Here is a 14,897-nt window from a genome sequence, read left to right as displayed (position 1 = left end):
GGCATGCGCGGTCGAAAACAGTATATAGCTGCCTGCGTGGCAGCTTCACCACAATACTCGCCCACCCACCTCACGTGAAAATGCCGCTGTGCACTCAGTTTCTCATTTTGGTATCAGCAAATTTTGTCTGTCTGGGGTCGCACGCAGCATTCACAGCTATCACTACCAATCCTACTGCGGTAAGCATCTTCACCTTTCTGTTTCACAGCGCACGGTGCCGTCGGAAGCATAACGTACACTTTTAATAGGCGATAACTGAAATTTTCTGCCGTTCCGTGCTGCAGACTGCGATCGTATACATTTTCCGGCCACTAGATCCCACATGAACAAAAAAAGGTGCGAGTCATGCGCGATCGCAAACAGTTTATAGCTGCCCGTCTCAGGTCAAAGCGACAGCGTGCAGTAGTTTCTTATTCCGGTACCAGCAAATCTCTACTTGGGTTGTCGCATGCCGCATTCACAGTTATCGCCGCCAAACCTATTGCGATAAGCATCTGCATCTGTCTGTTTTACAGCGTGTGGTGCGTAGCGCCATTAGTAGCGTACTGCACGCTTTTAGTAGGCGATAATCGAAATGCGCCGCTGTTCCCTGCTACAAACGGCGTGATGTAGGCATCACACTTCGCTTCGGCGGCATCCGACGTCGCCAACCGGCTCGATTTCTTTTCAGTTTCCTGTCACCCTTTTATAATACCACGCAGTAGGAAAACAAAAAGACTTGGGCCGTTGGAGCACCACCAGATCGATGCGTGTCGGTGTCTCGTGCCACAACGATCTGCGCTACGGTACGCATTATGTAGATGTCAACAATAGTTAAGTCTGTCAAACTTTCTTTAGTTAGTTCGGGTCGTACGTTTCCCCATTGGTACGGTTTTCTAGCATTTTTTTTTCCAAAATGTATGGACGAGGTTCTACTGTATATGTACTTAGATTCTGGTGCACATTGAGCCGCCTCAGGTGGTCAAAATTAATCTCGAGTTTCCCCTGCAGCGTGCCTCATAAACATATGATTGTTTTGGCATGTAAACCCCAAAATTAAATTAACATAGTACGGTGTGGTTCCTGATGATGTGAACGTCATTTGAAACAATAATTTTCAAATGATTGAGACCTACCAAGCTGATGGTGCTGCAGTCACTATTGTGTCACAGTATCTACCGTGGTGTTGCACTGATGTCGAGGTTGTGTGCGAGGTCTGATCACAGTGACGGAGTGAAGTTCTTATGTTAGATGTTTAGCTTGGGAATTGCATCAGGAAATACGGGATACGATTTCACATACAATCTGTTGTATGAGCATACCAGTTCAACTTGCTGTATACAGTTGGCTCTCGTTACAACGGACCCTAATAATCTGACAAAAAATGTCCGTTTTATCCGAAGTCCGTACTGTGTGAAACACCTCACTTTCGAAACTTTCGTTGCGATGCCTAACAACTTTATTTCTAAGAGTGAATGATGAACGTCCAAAGTAAAAAACAAACCAAAAAAGTTGCAGTTTCGCCTGAAAGGTGAAGCATTAATTGCGATAGCGGTTTAAGCAAGATAAACACGGCAGCTGCAGTGAGCGAATCAACTTTTGTGCTGTTTTTTGCTTTAACGTAAACTAAATGTCGAAAGCACAGTGCATACGAAGCTACCGGCACTGGGTACACTTTGTTCACATCGCAAATTGCTTTCGAGATACGGCGCCTGTGTTGGCGTGCACTTTGTCCACATTGCAGATCGCTTCAGCAGCAGCTGCCGGACTATAGCCCCCTCTCTCTTGCCTCCCCCCTGCAATGTTGAGCGGCGATCATTGGCTGACCCTCGCAAGTCGGTTGTCAGCCCATGTCGATATGGCAAAAGTATGTTTTATACACTCAATCTTTAAAAAAATTTCCACTAATTTCGTTCGCTGTAGCTGATAGTTCGTTGTAGCGTGGTTAAATGTGAACTTCGTTGCATTAATAAAATAGGTAGAACAAATTAAGGCTGAAATACGGTCTGTTATATCTGAAAGCCTGCTGTATGTGGGTCCGTTGTAACGAGCGTGGACTGTATTACAATTTGGGACACTTGGGAAGACAGCCTCCGTCCCCCTTTCCTTTCTATGTACATTCTGACTACTTCGTATCCTCGTTATGAAGTATGCGACAAACATCTTTGCATGATGCTCCTTCATTTTACACAAACATTGTCAATACTACAGTAAAAGCTTGTTAATTCACAACTCATTGTCAATACTACAGTAAAAGCTTGTTAATTCACAACTCGTTATTTTGAAATTTCAAGTAATTCAAAGTATCCATCGAGGTCCGGCCAACAATATATAGAAAGCAGTGTGTAACGCATCCCGGTAATTCACACTAAAATCTGCACCACAACCGATCATTCGAACTACGCGTCATCGTGGCTGGGGAGAGTGCTAGTGCGCGAGAGCATGTTGGCAATGCTGGTGTCGCCGCGAGGACTGCACAGCTTTGCTCTTTCCATCTGCGGCCCTATGTTTAGGCCTCACTGGAGGAGGCGCGTTTTTGCCTGGCCAGGCATGGCTAACACCTCTGTTCAGATCGGTTCTCTCCCTCTCTCAAGACGTTCAAAGCTAAAGGTTCAATGTTCAAGGTTCTTTAGTTTTTCATGTTACATATAGAGTCTATGCGCTTTCTCTACGAAGTATTCTGCCGAGAAGCGGCACCAGGTAATGTCTAAAACATGGCGGTGGTGATGTTTATCGGTGCTCGCAGTACCACCTCATCAAGCTACTAATCTCAGTAGCTTTTTGTGGCTACTCCTTCCTTGTGTATTTGTTCAAGGAGAATAAAAATTCAATTCAAAAAGCATAACCTTTGAGATTCGTGGCTGTTAATCAAAGGAAAGCATTGCTCAGATACGTGTTTGGACACCACCTATATGTATAGTGGTATTCATTTGCGTGTAGCCAGGGCAGCTATGAGAGTACAACGGAGACAAACATGTGCAGCTCTAGTTTCTGCGGCGAGCGTTGGGGGCGCTTCTCTCCTACCTCCTTTTCTTTTGCTTTCCCCTCCTTGTTGGCGCTGAGCCATGCTCCCTCAAGGGCTGCAGAAGATAGCGCTAACCTTTCTTTTCTCAACACGAACCACTTCTCTCTCGGCAGCGCAAAGGCGCGTTTATAGTCAGACGTTTCCGGTGTGCATTGCTTGTGACCAGTCATGCTGCTTGCTCTGCGCCAGCTGAAATGCAGTCCCCTCTACACTTTGACGCTCGTGCCATCAGCTGCTCTCCTTGGAGCATGTGCAGAACCGTCACCAACCTGTGCGCCGCTTTAAATGGCTGTCTGCGACCATTGGGGAAGCGGCGTGGGTGCCTTTCTTTCTCTATACCATGCATTGCGAGTCAGCGTAGTTGGCGCGACGAACGCACGGATGGAGCAAGAGCCATCTCGACCTCGGGCATGTCGCACCGCGTTGGCCGCGTCTAGCTACGTTGGCTGCGCCAATGCTTAGAACTATAGAGTTGTTGTTCTTGCCAATGTGAAATAGCATGTGCGCGTGCACGCCTATGCTACATCACACTATGTACGCGCCTTAAAGGGGGGGACATTTCATCTGGAGGTTTATTCATTTATTTATTAAGCAAATGCAACCTAAATGCACAGATATATGTATTTTCTTGTGCTGATTTTAAAAATGAAATTGCTTTTTTGTGGCTGTATAATTAATGAGATAATTAAATGTTAATTAGCATTATCTGGTGAAACAATAAATAAAGATGTACTGGCCAGACAGCTATATTTTTTGTACGAGTAGTAACCAGAACGTATAAGGATTGCAGTGCTGCAAGCAGGTTTCCAATCCAACAACAAATAGCAATTTAGCAGCTCATTGAAGTTCAGTGTTTACAGCACAGCTACTAATAAAAAAAGAAAGCAAATAAAAAATTACGAATGTAGACAAATAAGAATATGCTTGCAGCACTTCAAGCTTTATTCATTTAGCTGCGTGTAGCAAAAAAAATTACAGCTGTAACTGACCTACAGATTGAGATATCGTTGCTCTGAACAGGCAGGGTGAGTAAAGAGCTTGTTCTGAAAAAATCAAGAAAAATGAAAACAGCTCAATTTATTCAAAAATATTGTAAAATCTTTACATGTTATCAGCTGTAACTGGGTTAGTATCCCCCTGGCACATAGTTTGAGAATTGTTGCCTATGTGGCATTTGTTGAGGGCTTGATGCATGTTTTCAGCAGATGCACGCTTTCGAGCTGAAGCTTTCAATCGCCGCTGATCTTTTTCAGCCATGCGATCACTGCATAATGAGCTGGAGTTGAGGCTCAGCTCTTGTATTATAGATGCAGACGTTTTGATATTCCCTGCTTTAAACTTCAGCACTGCCTCTGCCACGGCTGCCTGTATGGTGAACAGCGAGGCATGGCGTTATTTCGGTTCAAGAGACCAAATAACCGAATGGAGGCTCTCATTGCTGTTTTGGGTCTTTCCCCTCTGGCACCTCTCAAGCAACTTCTTGTCACTCAAATGCTCGTAAATGGGCAGCAAGGCCTGGCAAACATGAGGGGGCAGGTTGTGAGGATGTTTTGGTGCTGGCTCACCCCTAGCCTCTGTGGCATTTTGACGGCACCACGAGTTGGGGGCCTGTTAGGCAAAATGTGTCGTTTGATTCAGAGTCATTGGAGGTGATATGATAGTAAGTCACCATCACTGCCTTGTGCATGGTGTCTCGTCTCCCTTGTGCGTTTTTAGCGCCCATCCGTAATATGAGCTTAGTCTTGTAATATCTCGGATATCTTCATCGTAGCTTGCAAAATCGCCTTCGTCTTCCAACTAATGCTATATAAAACACTCATTCACCCTAAGTTAGAATATGCTGCTTTGGTTTGGGATCTGCAGTATAATAATTTGGTACGTTCGCTTGAAATGGTGCGAAATAATTCAGTCCGTTTTATACTCTCTAATTGCAATCAAATTGCGAACATCACGGTAATGAAAGCTAACTTTAAACTACCTATGCTTGCTTCTCCACATACGATGCTTCGCTTAAGCCTTTTTCACAAACTGTATCATCATCCCTACCTGCGCGATTTACTAATACTTCCTCCCCATTATGTTTCGCACCATCTGGATCAAGCTCATTAAGTTGGCATTCCGTTGTGTAAAACAGAATCATTCCGACAGTCTTACACACCACGCACATTAAATGATTGGAATTGCCTTCCCAAAATTGGTAGTAACAATTTCAGATCATGAAAAATTTGTGACTTCATTAACCAATGCTTTGTAACACCTTGTATTCTGCCTCGTTATAGCTATTATTGTATAATTAGAAACACTTGACTGCTTCTTTGTATATACAATATATTTTGTAACATGTATTCTGCCTCTTCATAGCTATTATCACATAATTAGAAACATTGTGCTGCTTCTTGTAGTTAAAATTTTGTTGCTTTTTTGTATTTTATACCACTCCCCTCTATAATGTCTGTTGACCCTGAGGTTATCTTAAATAAATAAAAAAAACGTCTGCTGTGAGCCAACCCTTTCCACCGAGGCTCTGAAGGCTGGAAGCTTTGTTTCTTGAAACAAGGTTGCGCAATGCCGTACCCATGCGTTTCTGGATGTGGTGTACACAGTCCTCCTTGTCCATATTCAAATAACTGTAAACATTTTCCTCTTGCAGTGCAAGATAAGTACGGCTATCCCCATCACTCAATATAGTGGTATAACGGAGGTTGTGCTGTTCTAGGGACCTCTTGAACAGAATGAGGGCAGCCTCCACTTCCATTTCTCCCGATTTTTTCTCGGTGTTCTTCTGGCATTGGTGATTCTTCTTAGAGTTTCCAAAACCAGGGTCATCTTCATTTGGGCCCGTCTCTCATCCCGCGCAGAAATTACTCAATACAATGTAACCTAAACAAAGACCTGTAAACCGTTCAATCACGGCGCTGACGCCGATGTGAGTGGTGTGTCCGCGGGTCATCCACGACCCATCATACAACACCGTGATGCTCCCGGGGTTGTCGAGACACAATTTGTTGTAAAGTTTTTGAACCGAACGCACACGCTCACTCGTCACGTTTCGAGCAGCACGATTGGTGGCGGGAACCAGCTTTTCCTTCCTGTAGGGTTGCTACGTCTTCATGTAAAGTCCGCGATGGCTAATGTTCATTGTGGAAAACACATCATTGGGGGCTGTTAGCGGGTTTCCCGTTGCTTGCATTGCGTGAGCAGTGAGAACGTTCACAGCGAACGGGTTTCGTTTCTGTTCACTGCGGATGCGCAACGAGCTCCATGTCGATGTCACATCACCACAGTTCCCGCACATAAGAATCAACTTGTCAGAGAGTCCGTATTCGTGCTCACCTCTGGCGATTTTCATATCCCCGCCATTGCATACCTTGCACTTCATTTGCGCAAGCAGAATGTTCACCGCATCTAAACTTACTAAGTAAACACGGTCCCATCAAGTGGTTCAGCGGGTTCAGCTGTGGCATCAGTGTTATCAATCGGAAGATCTTGCTTCCTTTCCATCACGGGAGTAGACGACAGCCACTGGAGCTTTTCTTGGGTTCTTCTTTTTGCCCTCTTCCAATTCTGTGGGCTTCAGGAACTTCGTATCGCGACAAATGCGACGTACAGCACCTTCACACAGCGACGGGCTTGTTAGGTCAAGGCCTACGGCAGCGGCGTCAGCAGTTGCGGGTGCGAAGGGGGCCGCGCCGACTTCGACGTCCGGATCTGTCATGCTACGCTTCTTGGAAGTTGTCGATAAGCGCACGTCGCACCTTTTTTGCACCAAACTTATTTCTTGTATGAAACTTCTTACGGGCCATCGCGTAGTACGGTGTCACTTCACTCACAATGACTCGGTGCTCGGACAATATGGCGCACAGCCGACCGCGCGGATGAGTGCGATGCGGACAACGAGAAACGAATCCTGCCAATCATATGCCGAGAACAGGTCACATGCGCTAAACAACCAGTAAGGGGCCGCGCTGGGACTCTCTTTTGGCACGGAAATTTCCGGAAGCCAATTGCAGCATGGTGCCGGAGTTGGTGCGAATTTTAAGAAGAAAGATTGCTCATTCAAATGACACCAAGATGTCCGTGCAATGATGCGTGAAACGGCAGCTGTGCTTCGCGAAAAAAGTACCGTGTTTGCAATACCGTATTTACTCGCATAATAGTCGCACCCCTGAATTTTGTCGTCAAAATTCGATTTTTTTTTCTTTTCCATGTAATGATCGCACCCTGAACATGTCGCAGCGATATGTTGTGTGCCAAGTATAGCTAATGATGATCATGCTTACCATCTGTCGAATGCTGTCAAATGCTACGCGAACGACTCTTGAAGACATACTGTTACGATCGGCCTGCAGGGGTACTGCTCTGCAGAGCTATCTCAGCCCGCTGCACGTGCTTCGATCGACCATGAACTTCCTTCGGAGAATTGGAGACCACGGCAGCGTGAATCCATCATGCGCCTCTTTTGGAGAATCTGCAACGGCAGCAGGGCTGGCCACATCTGGCGGCCCGTGTATTTTTGGTTGATTTGTTGAGGGCTTCATGGTCTCTTTGCAGCAAGAAGAGCTTCTCTAACAAAAGGGTGCTTTGCGGTACGTTTTTCCTCGGGCCCCAGGATTCGTCAGTCTGCTGACCTTCGTGGTGACTACCTGAGATAGTCAGCTCTGGAATTCAGAGGCACCGGCTGGGGTCAGACGTGACCACCTGGCTGCGAGGACCCGCTCAACTCGGGTTCTGGGAATCCAAAGTGCGTGTGTGTGTGTGTGAGCCCTCCTCCTCAAAGTCGGATCGATTACGATGACGTGTGACGCCGCTGTGAAGTGCCTTTTTCCCCTCACCTAGGGATCTAGGGAGGACAGAGTGTTTATAAGCAGCTGTTGTCGGCTGCTAGAGTGTGCTGTATGCTTCGTCTTGCGTGCTCCATTTGGGAGTCACGCTAGACTGTTGTATGTATCTCTTGTTTTAATGTAAATATGTAAATAAATTCCTGCACGCCTAGTTCCTCCCAAGTTCCTCCCTACGACCTAGAACTCTTACAATACCAAGAGGTCTGCAGCACCAAAAATTCTTAAACAGATGCCCAATTTAATTCGTTTCATCACTTTGCGCCCTCCCATGAAAAAAAAAAAGCTACAACCAAACTTGCCCACGCTTTATTACTTGTAGGCTTCATAATGGTTTTGGCCAACAACAGCAAAAAAAGCACCTTTCGATTCTTCTCGTCTGCACTCATGAGCACGCAACAAATCGCGAGCGGCAACTATAGTGGCCACGTTTACACTAATACGTTAGAAGTTTCCCCACATTCATGTGCCGACGCTTGTAACACAGCTAAGATATTCACCCACCCTTAGCAGAAACATGCCATATCAGGATAGTAGTGAAGACAAATGCCGCAGTTTCCGCACCATGCCTGCCATGTGTTTCTATGTCACTGTCAGCTACACGCACCCATCTCTGTTTCTGTCCCCTGAAAGTGGTCATGGCTACGGTATTGTCGCAAACTTGCCTATATTAATGATATTATTCATTACTGATATGGAAGAAACTGTTTCAATGCGCGTAATGTACTCACGAGAAGAAATTCGCGTTCGGCTTGCTCCGCTGGCTGCCATATTTGTTTTGGTGTCCCGCACTGTCACAGCGGCAGCCGCCTGCTTGTTAGCCTGTTGTTATCCTTATCCCGCAGCAAACGCGGGATGAAAAAAATATATTTTTGCGGGAAATTTAACCCTCGTAATAATCGCACCCCTGAATTTGCATCAATGTTTTTTTGACAAGAAAGTGCGATCATTATGCGAGTAAATACAGTAACTTCCGTTGAAATTGTGCAGGTATCGACAAAATAAAGTGATATTGTGGCTAAAATATTGATTCAAGAGTCTAGAAATCTAGAAACTTTGTGTAGTTGCGGAACAATAGCTGCAGATTTCAAAAATTTCATTTTCCAAAAGTCGACCTTTTCGCGTTTTTTTTTAGTCCCAAAGAGCCGTGTCCCCCCCCCTTAACCGAGCTATTTTTTGGGCTTTCATTTGTTTGAATTTTGTATAATTTGAATTTTAGTACCACCCCCCGGAATTCGAGCTTTTACTGTAATGGCATGTCTCTGTGAGTGACAAACACTTCACAATGGTGAACTGTCTACTGACAGCTCTGGTGACTGCCGCAGTCATGGTTGATAGTACTTGAGATCCAGCTGTAGTTAGCGACAGCACTTCATGGTATGCTTATGTTTCCCATCATGAGTACCGTATTTACTCGATTCTAACGTGCCCTTAATTGTAACGCGCACCCGTATTCCGTGACAAAAAAAAGAAAAAGGAACGAAAAAAAGCCGCCCCCAATTGTAACAGGCGCCCATTTCCCCTGACCTAAAAAAAAAGTCCTTTACAGTACAGCGCACCTCATTCTTTCATACTGAAATACAACTTTCTCTCATTTGTAAAAAACAAAAGATTTACGCCCACTGCACTAAAGTTGCATTAAATAAAAGTCGCAGTTTTGCCCGAAAGGAGAAGCATCGATTGCAATAACAAGTTAGTCGACAGCTGTACGAAAAGTAAGAATAGTAGTTTTATCGGGCGTATAAACTTTTTTTGAACATTCGCTTACTAACTAAATTAACAGGCATGGTGTCACGCACAGTGCTTTAAAAACCTCGCGTGATAGGAAAGAGAATAAAAGATGAACCAGATAAAATAGTTTCTCTTTAGCCCATTAGATGGTACTAGCTGTGCAGAAGCGATCAGAGAGGGTCAAAGTTTGAATTTGTCACCATTGATAACTTGCTATCGATGGGGATAGGGGCAGTCACCAAAGTGTTAAAGGATTCGCCGCTGTCGGCACCGAGACCGCCTTCATCATCCTCGCCAAGGGCTTTGAAGAATAGAAAGTGCAGCAAGGGTCTAATGCGTTGCATAATGCAGGTTCCGAAAAGTCATGTTCTCTGCAATACAGTCGCCGACCTATTTTTCTGGACCTTGCGGGGACCAAAAAATAAAATAAAACTTCATTAAACCGTACCTGCTTAAACAGTAGTTTCAATTTAAAAGTAGTAAGGTCAAATCCCTAACTCAGCGGCCATTGACCATAATGCATTTTGTATCTGGATAAACCGTACCAGCTTATTGCGTACATATCGGTTAACACGTAGTGTTTCCACTTCGTCGCGCAATCACGGCGGTGCCACATCCCCATCGGGCGGCCCATCGAAACAACAAGCCTCAGAGATCGGAACATCAGCCTGCAAGCGTCTTGTGCGTTTACGCATGAAGTCACATCAACAGCAACATCATTTCGGTGTCGTGCAAGCAAGGACTCGCATCATGCCGAAGATCGGATAAAAAACACCGGATGCGATAGGGATCTACCGTTGACTACAGTGGGTGGCATTTGGAATGCGAAGAAGTTGCTCAGCAGCTCTGCTGCAACCGTGAAAAGATGTCGGCTACAAGGTTCACCATCGTTGCCTCTGTTGCCGAATTGTCGCCTAATGACAGTGATGAGGATGACGGGGAAAGCGACAGCACAGGTGGTTCAGGCCCAAAAGTGGCCGAAGCTGCATGTTACGTCAGCCTCATAAATTTAAGCGTCCTGACGAGAACAGCACCCCGCAATGAAAAAGGCACCCTTTGACTTGTGCAGCGCCACCGCGCCCATGCATGATGAATATGCAACGCCAACGAGGAATCTGCCATACGAGTGCTTGCCAAGAAGAGGAGGCTGGCTGGAACGCTGGCTTACAGCTTCAGTAAGTTTGGGTCCGCTGTCATCGCTGCTAGACCGCTGTGGCATCAAACGAAAATAACATACTTTTGTCGCGCGGAGTGAATAAGTACTGCATGTTTTTGCCCTTTCATCGCACTCTCTCTGAGTTCCATTTTTGACAGGTAAGAGGGCAATCTCATGATGTTTCGGTTAAGCAGTGCTTGCTACCATTTAGTACATACTTTTTCTGAGCTCTAGCCAACTACGGTTTAACGAGGTTTCACCGTAGTCCCAAAAATCGCAGTCTAAAAAACTCATTCAGCCATAAAAAAATAAAATTTATTAGGCTTAGAGCGGCTTAAAGTTGCAATTTCGCCCAAAAGGCGAAGTACCGATTGCGATAGCAAATTATTGGACAGCTAGCTATACGAAGTAAGGATAGTAGCTTTATCGACCGTATAAACGTGTAACATAGCTATACTAACTAAATAAACAAGCATGGTGCTGCGCACACAAGCAAACATGAACACATCTCACTCGTTGACCACGTAAACGCTTTGTCAAAACGCTGGAGTGTGGACAGCAGTTAGCAAATGGACCTTCGTGCTGAGTTTTGCATCAACGGGAACTAAGCTGTGGAAACGCAGCACGCTGTGGACCATGTCCCTGTCATAGATTGCTTTCAAGATACAGTCCGGTGTAGAATGCGCCCCCTCCTCACTACCCTCCCCCCTGATTCTAGCTATACGAAGTAAGGATAGTAGCTTTATCGACCCTATAAACGTGTAACATAGCTATGCTAACTGAATAAACAAGCATGGTGTTGCACACACAAGCAAACATGAACACGTCACTCGTTGACCACGAAAAATCGGCCGTAGACTGTGCAACTGACCAAGATGCTTCAAATGGTCTTTGGTACGAACGAGTGGCGTGATAGAAGATGGCACACTTCCTCCCCACCTTCTTCGCTTGCATGTGTGAGATTGAGCCGCGATTGCCAGCTCACCCACACACACTTTCATTTGCACACACAGCACACAGTGACGATTTTATCGCCCTTGGAATTTATGCGGAACTTCACGGTGACGGCAGAAATGCGTCTGAAGTATCCATATAATTGCTGTCGCAATAAAATCTCTAATTATGCCCTGCCTTTAGAGGCGATCAGACTTGCTTGGATTTGTGCAAGAGTAACGTCATCTCCGTGTGCAGTTGACGAGAGCATCACCGCGTTGGCGATCTCCACCAATAGAGTTTGACATGGAGATTGAAGAACGAGCTACGTTTCACGGGACGTGGTACAGTCAAACATTTATATAACGTACCTAGATTTAATGAAATTTGCGATGTAATGAACTATTTTGATTCCTGATCTTAGTTCCATTGAAAACTGGGCATTTTTTTTCCGATTTGCTATGTTTTTGGGCAATTCAAGCGTGTGCTTGGGGCCTGTATGGCAGATAAATCTACAGGGTGTCTACCAACTGGGAAAACTGGGAATTTTCAGGGATTTTGAGTAGTCTGGAAAAAGTCGGGGAATACTCAGGGAATTTGGGCCTCTATCAGGGAAAATTAACGGCAATTTTATTGAAAGGGTCGAAAGTCGCGGTAATGCTGGCTCGAGTAACAGGCAGAAATCGTAATGAATTGTCTTTGACGCACTTTCGTCGGCTGGAGGAGTTGCCAGTGTACCGTCAACGACCGACTTTCCGGATTCCCGATAATTTGCACGGCTTCGCGACACCGCCACGTATCCCATAGGGTCAACGTATCAGAATGTGTGACATTTCCGATGCAAGAACTCTTCGCCGTCCGATTTTCCGGACGTTTTGCCATGACCGCAGGTCCGAAACGGCAATATTCAAAGGCACCACCGCTGCCATTTTGATTACTTCGCCACCTTGAACCGGCACTCTCGCACGCAGATCCACTGGCAGCCGTTGGCGCCACTGCGGCAACGCTAGACCTAGCTGCTTCGATGTTCGCTATGAAGCTTCTTGCCATTGGATGCCGAGTTTTTTATTGAAAGAATTAGCTGCTGTCAGCAATGGCATGGACTCCGCCTTTGTGGTCCTCGCGATTGGCTTAGAAACTTAGAAAACACGGTGCGTTGCATAATGCCGGTTCCTGAAAGTCAGCTTCGCCTCTGTACAGAAATGTTACTTGGTGAAGCATATGTAAAAGTATTGCAGTGAAGCATAACAAGCGTGGGAAGGGGCTATTGCCACAGAACACAGTATGTATTCCTTAATTATACACGCGTGCACCCGGTATTTCCTGTCACAGTATGAGCACTGATATGCCTAATATGTGTACCGACAGGCCTTCAGAGCATTTTCGAACGTGCCTGGGGCGGTTTGAGCCCCTAAAGGCACTAAATGACATGCATTTATTTTTTTTCCAACTGGCCGGTTTTTCGGACATTTTTGCGGCCCCTAGGGAGTTCGAAAAATCGGCCGTAGACTGTGCAACTGACCAAGATGCTTCAAATGGTCTTTGGTACGAACGAGTGGCGGAAGGAAAATAAGAACAGAAATGACCTACGCCTTGAGGAATAAACAGGAAAGGAAGCTTGCTGCCACCATTTTGAAGGAGCTTGAGCTCAAAAAATAAAGTTTTGGCTAATGCCGAGATGCAAGTGTCCCTCATCCAAACCAAAATAAACTCTTTAAAGCAGTGAAACACAACACTCAGGAGTCGTGCGCGAGCTGAGAGTATGTCAGGAGAGTTGAGGTTGACTTACGAGCTGTTTAGAGAGAATCTCAATTGTGACAGAGTTCGGGCCTCATACTACTGAGCTTGCTATCAGTTGATAGAAATAGCTCATATTCGAAAATATTTGCTTCTATATCCATCTCCTTTTTATTCGTATTTGAGAATGTCCGACTCCATTTGCAATTTTTTTCGAAGACACTTTATATGCTGTGCATTTTACTAACCCCTGCCTTCTATTCTCTTTTTGAATAGCACAAACACTACTCCTTAGTATTCAAATTGGATTCAGCATCAGGCGATATGGTTTCAGCCCGTCTTGACATAAAACATAGTTCTGCATCACTCAGGGAAATTTGCAATGGCACCCAGGGAAAACCTGGAAAACTCAGGGAATTTGGAAATGTCAACTTGGTAGACACCCTGATCTAGCAACAGCTATGTAAATGTCGGCTGAGGAAAAGTTATTCGCAGGTTTCCTTTCGCATGAAAAGTTCGAGAGTGGCAAAAACACTGTTGAAGCGCACGGGCTGGGATGCAGTATACAGAAAATGGCATTGCGCGCTTTGTTGCATGACAATTTGCAGAGGCCAGCGGGTGCGTGGCAGCTCGGAGCACTCAGAGAAACACGAGAGCTGATGGTTCCTTCAGTGCAAGGGAGGTGGCGAAGGGACGAGCGCACTTTAACATGACTAAGCATGCGCTAGAGAGGTGAGGGGGGCAGGGGACGCACACTTATCTACCCGCTTCCCCTACCATGTGCGTCTCCTCTCCTCTACTCTTGCTGTAGCTGTGCATGGCTGTCCATATGCAGGCCACGCGCCATATCTTGGAGGTAACCTTCGGCAAGTGAAAAGGTCAAGCCATTAGTGCCTTCATGTGCATTTTGTTCCTGCACGTCTATAGTTTTCACTGTCATGTAATCTCAAGTTTCCAATGCACAGTGCAAATCATTTGCTTGCATTGCAACAGTGAGTGTTCTTGGCCATCGAGTGATCTTTGTCTGAGCATGCGTGATGCCGATAAAACTGTGAAAGTTACTTTGTGTAGTTGTCTCTTTGTAATCTCCATCAATGCTCCCCTTTCCTGGCGAAACTGTGACTTTCTTCTTTGATGTAAAAGCGTCAGATGGCTCATTCAGCGAAAAAGCCAGTGGCGTCTGTAGCAGCGAGATGGCACCTAACTTCCTGTAGGCTACAACCCCACGTCACGAGAGTGCCTTGTTTGCGCTTGACGCTGGCTCATGCTTGCTGGCTTGGGCAGCACGTACCACTATGGATTCTGAAGCCTCCACATCGTCAGCAGCCGCAACCTCAGCAGCAGTGAAATGCTTGGTGTTGGTACCGCAGGCTGCCACTGCTTTCTTGCTCGGGTAGCATGTACTGCTATGTAGCCTGAAGCAACTTCATTGTCAGTGGCTGCAACCTCAGCAGCAGTGAAACACCGCACACCATTACACCACTACACCGCAAATACC

General features: G+C 45.7%; 1 protein-coding gene across 3 annotated transcripts in view; it reads left to right on the top strand.

Annotated features, from left to right (window-relative positions):
• Positions 1–14,897, top strand: part of Pcif1 (Phosphorylated CTD-interacting factor 1) — a 158,029-nt gene that overhangs the window by 33,077 nt on the left and 110,055 nt on the right. The window lies entirely within an intron of this gene.

The sequence above is a fragment of the Dermacentor variabilis genome, chromosome 1 (assembly GCF_050947875.1).
Source record: "Dermacentor variabilis isolate Ectoservices chromosome 1, ASM5094787v1, whole genome shotgun sequence".
NCBI classification, from domain to species: Eukaryota; Metazoa; Arthropoda; class Arachnida; order Ixodida; family Ixodidae; genus Dermacentor; species Dermacentor variabilis.
Note: the sequence above shows the minus strand (reverse complement) of the source record. Positions and strands in the feature narration are given on the sequence as shown.